At 36.6% G+C, this 10,167-nt stretch overlaps 1 protein-coding gene across 1 annotated transcript in view; it reads right to left on the minus strand.

Moving 5' to 3' along the window:
• PPAP2B (phosphatidic acid phosphatase type 2B) overlaps positions 1 to 9,829 on the minus strand; it is a 151,833-nt gene extending 142,004 nt beyond the window's left edge. The window contains exon 1 of the mRNA XM_011973843.1: positions 9,699 to 9,829. The gene's annotated coding sequence lies outside the window, so the exon portion shown is untranslated. The remainder of the gene's footprint in view (positions 1 to 9,698) is intronic.
• Positions 9,830 to 10,167: the final 338 nt, after the last annotated feature.

A 10,167-nucleotide genomic window follows, 5' to 3' on the forward strand; every position in this document is an offset into this window, starting at 1 on the left:
CATGCTGTTGTGATGGTGAATAAGTTTCATGAAATCCGATGGTTTTATAAAGGGGAGTTCTCCTGCAAATGCTCTCTCTTAACTGCCGCCATGCAAAACATGACTTTGCTCCTCCTTTGCCTTCAACCATGATTGTGAGGCCTCTCCAGTCACATGGAACTGTGACTCCATTAAACCTCTTTCCTTTATAAATTACCCCATCTCAGGTATATCTTTATTAGCAGTGTGAGAACAGACTAATACAGAAGGTAAAAAGCATGCCAAAAATGCAGACTTTTTGGGGGCTGTGAACGCTAAGCTAAAGAGTTTTAAACACTAATCTTTAGGCTATGTAAAATTACTGAACACTTGTAAGGAAGGAGGTGATAGGCTAAGAACTGTTTTTGGATGATTAATCCATCCACAAGATTTCTGTACCATTCCAGAAATCTAGAAGTCATCCCAAATTGCTTCATTGTTCTTCTAATTAATAATAAGCAATTGCTAAATCCTATTTATTCTTCTTCTAAACAATCCTCAAATCCATCCTTTCCCTTCCTTTTTTACTGGAACTACCAGTGGTTCAGGTCCTCATGATTTTTTCCCTTGTCAAATAAAACGGCGTTTAACTTACTGTTCAATACTCTTTAGTCAATCCTACATATAACTTTGTCATATCACTTCTTGCACCATTTTGAAATTTATTACTTTTTTTTTTTTTTGGAAACAGGGTCTCACTCTGTCACTCAGGCTGGAGTTCAGTGGCATAATCATAGCTCACTGCAGCCTGGAATTCCTGGGCTGAAGGGATCTCTCCACTAAAGCCTCCCAGGTTGCTGGAACTATAGTCCCAGCCTCACTTTGTTGCCCCGCATGGTCTCAAACTCTAGGCCTCAAGTGGTCCTCCTGCCTCGACCTCCCAAGTCTCTGGGATTACATGCGTGAACTACCATGCCCAGTTGAAATTTGTTTCTGAAGTGTGTATGTTTTCCATTAGAGTACAAGTTCCTGGAAAACTGATGTGGAAGTTCCGGAAAGACTGTCATTTGGATTCACTGCTAAATGTTCTTCAGTTATTCATTCTTTCTTACACATCAGTTCGTCCTTTTCTGTGGATCATACAAGTAGCATACAAACATGCTATATTTTTCCCCATCTTAAAAAAATCTACCCTTGTTTCCATATCCTCTATTTGCTACTATTCCCTTCACAGCAAAACTTAAAAGAATTGTATAGAACCACTTTCTCTATTTCTTCACTTCAATTTTTTCATAAGCTCACTTCACTCTGACTTTCATCTCCATCACTCCACTACAAAGTCACTTGTCACAGTCATCATATCCAATAGTTAGCTCTTCATCCACATCTTCCGTGACCTTTGAGTAGCACTGGATACAGTTGATAATAATGTCTAACAATAGCTGAAAATATTCTCTTAAGTTTCCTCTTGGCTTAGCGGATATTTCTTTTCAGGATCCTCTTCCTTTTTTAAAATTTATTTATTTATTTTATTTTAATTTTTTATTATTATACTTTAAGTTCTAGGGTACATGTGCACAATGTGCAGGCTTGTTACATATGTATACATGTGCCATGTTGGTGTGCTATACCTGTTAACTCATCATTTACATTAGGTATATCTCCTAATGCTGTCCCTCCCCACTCCCCCTACCCCACGACAGGCCCCGGTGCATGATGTTCCCCACCCTGTGTCCAAGTGTTCTCATTGTTCAATTCCCACCTATGAGTGAGAACATGTGGTGTTTGGTTTTCTGTCCTTGTGATAGTTTGCTCTGAATGATGGTTTCTAGCTTCATCCATGTCCCTACAAAGGACATGAACTCATCCTTTTTTATGGCAGCATAGTATTCCATGGTGTATGTGTGCCACATTTTCTTAATCCAGTCTATCATCAATGGACATATGAGTTGGTTCCAAGTCTTTGCTATTGTGAATAGTGCCACAATAAACATACATGTGCATGTATCTTTATAGCAGGATGATTTGTAATCCCTTGGGTATATGCCTAGTAGTGGGATGGCTGGGTCAAATGGTATTTCTAGTTCTAGATCCTTGAGGAATCGCCACACTGTCTTCCACAATAGTTGAACTGGTTTACAGTCCCACCAACAATGTAAAAGTGTTCCTATTTCTCCACATCCTCTCTAGCACTGTTGTTTCCTGACTTTTTAATGATTGCCATTCTAACTGGTGTGAGATGGTATCTCATTGTGGTTTTGATTTGCATTTCTCTGATGGCCAGTGATGACGAGTATTTTTTCATGTGTCTGTTGGCTGCATAAATGTCTTCTTTTGAGAAGTGTCTGTTCATATCCTTTGCCTACTTTTTGATGGAGTCGTTTGATTTTTTCTTGAAAATTTGTTTAACTTCTTTATAGATTCTGGATATTAACCCTTTGTCAGATGGGCAGATTGTAAAAATTTTGTCCCATTCCGTAGGTTGCCTGTTCACTCTGATGGTAGTTTCTTCTGCCGTGCAGAAGCTCTTTATTTTCATTAGATCCCATTTGTCAATTTTGGCTTTTGTTGCCATTGCTTTTGGTGTTTTAGTCATGAAGTCCTTGCCCATGCCTGTGTCCTCAATGGTATTGCCTAGGTTTTCTTATAGGGTTTTTCATGGTTTTAGGTCTAACGTTTAAGTCTTTAATACATCTTGAATTAATTTTTGAATAAAGTGTAAGGAAGGGATCCAGTCTCAGCTTTCCACATATGGCTAGCCAGTTTTCCCAGCACCGTTTACTAAATAGGGAATCCTTTCCCCATTTCTTGCTTTTGTCAGGTTTGTCAAAGATCAGATGGTTGTAGATGTGTGGTATTATTTCCCAGGGCTCTAGTCTGTTTCATTGGTCTATATCTCTGTTTTGGTACCAGTACCACGCTGTTTTGGTTACTGCAGCCTTTTTTGTTTGTTTGTTTGTTTGTTTGTTTTGAGCCAGAGTCTCGGTCTGTCACCCCCGCTGGAGTGCGGTGGTGTGATCTCAGCTCACTCCAAGCTCCGCCTCTCGGGTTCACGCCGTTTTCCTGCCTCAGCCTCCCAAGTAGCTGGGACTACAGGCGCCCGCCACCACGTCCAGCTAATTTTTTGTATTTTTAGTAGAGACGGGGTTTAACAGTGTTAGCCAGGATGTTCTCCATCTCCTGAAATCGTGATCCACCCGCCTCAGCCTCCCAAAGTGCTGGGATTACAGACATGAGTCACTGAGCCCAGCCGATCCTCTTCCTTTTATAGGTCTCTAAGTCTGGGATGGTTCAGCCCTGAAGTCTCTTCCTTTTGGTGTCAACATTCACTTCCTAAGGGATCTCCAGTCCTGTGGGATATATGCTAATGATTTTGAAAATTACATTTTGAGTTTGGGCCTCTTCCCTGAATGCTAATGATTTTGAAACTTACATTTTTGAGTCTGGGCCTCTTCACTCTAGTCACCAACTACCTACTTGGTGTGTCCTTTGGGATTGCTCTTAAGTGTCTCAAACTTAGCATGGTCAGATCAAAATTTTGTCCTGCAACCTCCCTTCTTTCCCCCCAGCTTATTTCTCTTAGAGTCTTTGGCATTTCAGTCTATGGCACTCTTATTTATCTCATTGTATGGGCCACAAATCCAAGTCTTTGATTTCTCTTTTTTGATTCTTTGCACACTTTTCATCTAACCACCAGCAAAATCTCTTGGTGTTAACTTCAAAATCTTTATGTCAAATCTGAATGCCTCTCACCATTTTCACTGCTACCATCCTAGTGTAAGCTACTGTCCGCATTCATCTGGTCTACTTCAACAGTCTCTAAATTAGTTATTTTGCTTACACTTTTGACCCTTTAGACTCTCTTCCACACAGCCATCTAGAGCCATCTTTAAGTTTATAATTCATATCATGTCACTTTCCTGTTCAAAAATTCTCAGAATATATTTGACCACACTTTTTAAAAACATCTAAAGGTTTCAATACAGCTTACCCAGGATAATCTAGCTATAGGCATTCTAACTACAAACTCCCTCATTCTCCTACTTGTACACACCAATTTGGACACATTAACCTTCCTGTTCCACCAATATGCTTTTAGCACTGTCTCAGGACCGTTGCACTTACTATTTCTTCTGCCTGGAATGCTCCTACCCCAACTATTTCAGTGGCTCCTTCCTGTACATAATTCTCAGATGCTACATTCTCAGAAAGACTTTCTGACAATCTATATAAAATGCCTGCGCAACCCTCCCCATTCCCATTTTCACCTCTGTATTCATTTATTCTGCTTTTCCTTCACAGCACTTATCACTAACCTTACATTATATATTTATTTGACTCTTTATTTTCTGGTTCTTTCAGTAGAATGCCACAAAACACTCTTTTCTTGACCTAACTCTAGTCAGACTCCTCTGACCCACTAGGTCCTGGCCTTGGGCATGTCCTCAAGAGCCCAGTTTTAGCAAGAATTCTGCTAAGTCAATTTAGCCAAAATTCCCCACCCTCACTACCTGACCACTCTTGATAGCTAACCAAATTTCTCACCCCCACACCATTCCCTGGCTAATAGCTGATCACCCTGGCCTGCCTTCAGTAAGAATCCTGTTAGGTTAGTTTAGCAAAGAATTACCCCACCCTCCTGGTAATTTTCCATTCATCAACACATCTTGTTCCTCCTCCTTGGCTATAAATCTCTACTTTTCTTTGTTGTATTTGGAGTTAAGCCCAATTTCTCTCTCCTACTGCAAAACCTCATTGCAGGAGGTCCTATAACTATCACAATAGTCCCAAATAAAGTCTGCCTTACTGTCTTTAATAAGTGTCATGAATAATTCTTTTCTCTAACAAAAACTACCATTATAAGTGGTAAATAAGATAGGCTATACTGTTTTGTTCATTGCTACGTTCCCAGTGCCTAGAAGGGTAGTGTGCACTCAGCAGGTATTCTATATATCTTTGTTCAATAAATGAATATACTTAGAACAAAGCAATGATATACTCAGAGAATCTAGAAACCTTTTATCTGTGGAGTAGCTAGTTGTGTAACAATTTAAAAACATTTCAATATTTTAAAAGTAGAGGGTGAAAAGTTTATTAATTAATGCTTTTTAAAACTATTAACAGAATTTTACAGAATTGAAACCCCAGAGTCTTGAAAGGGTACCTAGTCTAAGCCTACATACAAATTAAAAAAAGAAATTGAATTATCTCATTATTTGTTAAGGTCTTTATTCTTGGAAGGAGAATTAGTTTATTACTTATAGAGCATTTAGGACTTGAAATTACCTAATTTAGCTTAAGTTTGTATTAATCATGTCAAAGCTTAGTAGTTAATGTTAACAGGATTGTGCCAACAGCCAAAGCATTAACACCCACTTGAGGTCATTAAAAGTATTATAAAAGGTTTCAAATAATATGTATATTACATAGTTTTGTCAGGGGTTGTTTTAATTCTAATGGACAGCCATAACAGAGATGGTAATCAACTCAAGGTGACATTGGTATCTCCTTACCCAAACGTCACCAGTTCAAAAGTATTCAGTACAGATAGTCACTGAATCCATGCCAGGAGGGAAATAATTGATTTAACTGATCTAAAAGGGTATTTGAGCTTTTTTCAGACAAGCTGTCAATACACACATGAAAGCAAGATTCTAAAAGTGCTGTCAGATCCATAATATTTATACAGCAAAGCAAACAACCTTTGTTATTCCAATTAATGCATCTGCTCATGAAGGAAGTCTGATCCAAAATGTTTTTTTTTCCTCAGCTGCACTGAAAATTATAATGTTGACTCATATCGAAGCAATTTAGAAATGTACTCAGTCAGAAAATGAAAATGGATTATGTTAAGTATAATATTTGTTACTAGGGTACCTGCTAAAAATACCACCTCAAAATCATTTATTACATTTCCTTTAAAGGGTTTCAAGTACTGTCACGCATATCTACTTATCTCTTTGAAGGGGGCTAGGCCTGTAATAGTATTATCTCAACCTTACAAACCAATGATGACAAATATTAGGAGATAAACTGTGTATAGGGAAAATAATGTGGCAAGATCAGTTTGTTGAGATACCTTGGACAGTGACCTACAATACTTTACGGTAATTACTCTATCTTTTTCCCTCTATTGTTCAACTCTAAAACAGGAAGTGGAGTTTGGGAGTTGAATGTCTCAACAACTGAAAAGTACCTTAGTACTTTATAGTCTAGTTCAACACTATTAGTTTTACCAATAAGAAGTGAAATGATCTGTTTAAGGACATACTGCTAAGAGGCTAAGATGGAACATGAACTCAGGATATATATACACATGTACAAATATATACACACAGATAATGTATATACATATAGAGTATATATATGCTAAATTCAATTTAGCATATATACATATATACACATATATACATATATGTATGTATACATCTGTATAGAGACATACATATATACATATATATGTATATATGTATATACACATATTTAATTATATATATAATTTTGAGACAGGGTCTTGCTCAGTTGCCCAGGCTGAAATGCAATGCTGTGATCTTGGCTCACTGCAATCTCTACCTCCCAGGCTCAGGTGATCCACCCACCTCAGCCTCCCTAGTAGCTAGGACTACAGACGCACACCACCAGCCCAGCTATTTTTTGTAGAGACAGGTTGTCACCATGTTGCCCAGGCTGGTTTTGAACTCCTGGACTCAAGAGATCCACCTGCCTCAGCCTCCCAAAGTGTTGGGATTTCAGGTGTGAGCCACTGCACCAGGCCATGATTTTTTATTCTAAATACTGAGCTTTTTCTGCTACCTCTTGTGATCATGAATAATTGTTCAGATAAATCCAACAAGATTGGGATATTCAACAGTTAAAATGATTCGATGTTTCAACAAATACATGACATTTTTAAAAAAGAGTGGGAGGAGAAAACACTGTATATTAAAAGAGATGTATTGACAAAATGGTAAGTGTGACTTTTTTTGATCCTGATTAGCATAAACCAGTTGTAAAACTACATTCCTGAGACAATCAAGGGATATTCACCACAGAGTGGGTATTTCATAACAGTAAGGAATTAGTGTTAATTTTGTTAGATATGATAGTAGTAGTATGGCTGTGTTAAAAAGAAGTGCTTATCTGTTAGACCTATATACTGAAGTATTTGCCAGCGAAATAATCTAGTTATTTACTTTAAAATACTCCAGAAAATAAATTTAACAACTGCAGAGATAGATTGGTAAATGATGACAATGTTGATCATCACAGATGCTAAGGTTATTTATGTTACTCTACTTTTGTGTATGTTTGAAGTTTTTCACACAAAATTTTAAAAATGTAATTATTGAGCTTGTACTTCCTATAAAATACCATAAACATCCTTTATTATTCATTGAGTGTCCAACTTTTTTATTTTAAATTGGAGACAACCATAGAAGCCCTATATCATGAATCTATAGACTTCAGAGGTGCTAACTCATGCCTCTCTAACCTAATGACTGCTGTGCTGAGATGTAAAATTATGCTTTGCCTTTAATATGTGTATACATAAGATAAAACTGCACTCTTCCCTGTATTGTTGTTACTTGATTCTGTAACTTAATAACTAACCCTTTCTAAAATTCAATTTAGCAAATATTTTTGGAATGATATACCAGGTTCCACTAGGCTCCAGAAACAGCAAGTGGGATATGAACATATCATTTGCATATATAATATGTAAAAAAATACATATAAATACATATATGTATAGATCTATATGTATGTATAATGTATATGATAATAGAATTGATAAATTCTGTATTAGCTATATTAAACATGTACAATGGAAAACCTAAAAAGAAACGTGTAATGAAAAACAATGAATCATGCTTAATGTCAGAATTATCTTTCTATTCTATTTAAAAATTTACAAAATATAAAGAGGTAATCAAAGAGTATACATCCAGAAAATGCAGAAAACAGGTATTATAGAGGTATATTGGATAATTAATTTATAAAAATATTGTTATTTTTCTGGATTTGGGGATGTTTGTGGCATTTGTCAGCTTTTATAAATTTCTAGATGGTTGTTTTTCAGTTCAAATACTTTCATACCCAATTTTGCATTTTTTCCCCCTTAAAGAGGTTCCCCCATACTGAATAAACTTCAGGTGCCACACTCTTTGAATCTGTTTGGATGTCTATGTTTTGTCAGGCACTGTCCCAGGAGCTAAGGATATATCAGTGAACAAAATAGAGAAAAAAGTCCTCTCTTCTTTTGTGAAGTTTAGATTCTAATGGGGAGAAACAGACAAAAATATAATAAGAACGTAAATTAAATAGTATGTTAGATGGCTAGTGCTATGTAAAAAAGTTGAGGAGGGTCAGGGGACGGAGAGTGCATGGCAGGGAGCATGAGTGAGATAAAACTGCAATTTAGGCCTGGTGCGGTGGCTCACACCTGTAATCTCAGTCCTTTGGGAGGCTGAGGCAGGAGAATCACTTGAGTCCAGGAGTTTGAGACCAGCCTGGGTGACATAGTGAGACCCTGACTCTAAAAAAAAAAAAAAAGAAAAAGAAAAAGAAAAGAAAGAAAAGAAACTGCAACTTAAATAGGGTGGCCGGAGTAGGATTCACCAAGAAGGTGACTGAGCAAAGACTTGAAAGAATTGGTTACTGATAAAATCAATGGTATCTAGTATAGTATATTAGTTTAGTGATCTTGCATTAATGTACTATTTAGGATTTATTTTAGAATATTTGAAGGTAAAATGACCCCAAAGTTTCAGAAGTAGGGGGGTAAAAAGCAGTAATAGTTGGACCAGCGCCAAGAACTGAACACCTCTCTGGGGCACCGGTCTTAGAAACTGGTACTAAACAATAGCAGTGTGAAACCTTCATTGGAAGATAATGAAATGGGAACATTGCATTTACCAGAACATCTTTAGGGGTGAGACCTCCAAGGGGCATGACTCTTAAGGAGATCTAGTCTGATTAACTGTCGGGTTTTCTGTTGCTGAGTAGGAAGAGGCAAATATGGAACCTTATCTGAAGTGTCCAGGACAACAGAGGGCTGAGTGCTGCACCAAGAGTTGTCCTTCTTACCCACTTAGCATTCAACCTTTCCTCTAAATAGAAGTCAGAAAAGCAACAAAAAGTAGTTTAAATACTTACAAATTTGTAGGATATATTATTGGACTGCCCAAGAAATAAAAAAATATGAAAATGGAATCACAACTGTGACCATTTTTAACTTTCTTAGAGCACCATACGTTCTTTTTGTATAGGCAGCTGCAGTATATTAGGCAGACTGAAGGACACGTCAGAACTGGGTATAAGTTCTGACTCTGCCACTTTTTAGCCCTGGGAAAATCAGAAAGGGAAAAACTAAATTTTATCATCTATAAAATGGGAATAATAATCTTTCTTTTATGAAAATTAAATGAGATAATTGTGTTTAAATGAAATTCTTAATCAACAAAGTTTCATAGATGTTTCAGATAGTAACAAAACTATAAGGTAGTCCACAATGACTATGTAAGAATCATTGTTATGAAGTGTATAATACTTTAATTTACAGTATTTAATAACAAATAGTTAAGACAGTATGAAATGCTTTAAATTCTCAATTTACAGTTCGTCTTAATGTAGCTTCAAGAAAGCAATCTAAGACTTTTCAACACCTTTTAACGGGATATTAGAGCAGAAGACATATACATCTCATACGGCAAAAGCAGAATAGGGCTTTTCTTACTCACTTGAATACTGAAGGAATGACCCTTAACCAGATGAAAGCTCAGCACAAAAATAACTGGCTATTTTCTCAAAATTGCCAGCTAGGTAGAGTGATTCCTAAATGATACTTCTTGTCAGCAAGAAAGATGATCTGAAGAATGAACAAAAATAGCCTCTGTTTAACAGCTGTGATATCTATAATTTATAAGCTGTGATCATCTCTCATCAGATTGTCTTGATGTTTGGATGAGAATGAATGTTTGAAATTTCTATATTTAGTACTTCTCAGAAAACAAAATTTTGTTGTGTCCTATTCTTTTTTATCAATACATTTCAATTTACATATAAACAGTGTTCAAGAGACTTCATGTTTGAGGAATGTGACCTTGAAACTCTACTGGCATGCAGTGCTATAAATGTCTGACTAATCCTTAATCACTTATCCCCAAACAGCAATTTTTTTTTAGTTTTAAAATTTTTTCTTTGGCAAAT

Source organism: Mandrillus leucophaeus, unplaced genomic scaffold (assembly GCF_000951045.1).
Source record: "Mandrillus leucophaeus isolate KB7577 unplaced genomic scaffold, Mleu.le_1.0 Scaffold14, whole genome shotgun sequence".
NCBI lineage: Eukaryota > Metazoa > Chordata > Mammalia > Primates > Cercopithecidae > Mandrillus > Mandrillus leucophaeus.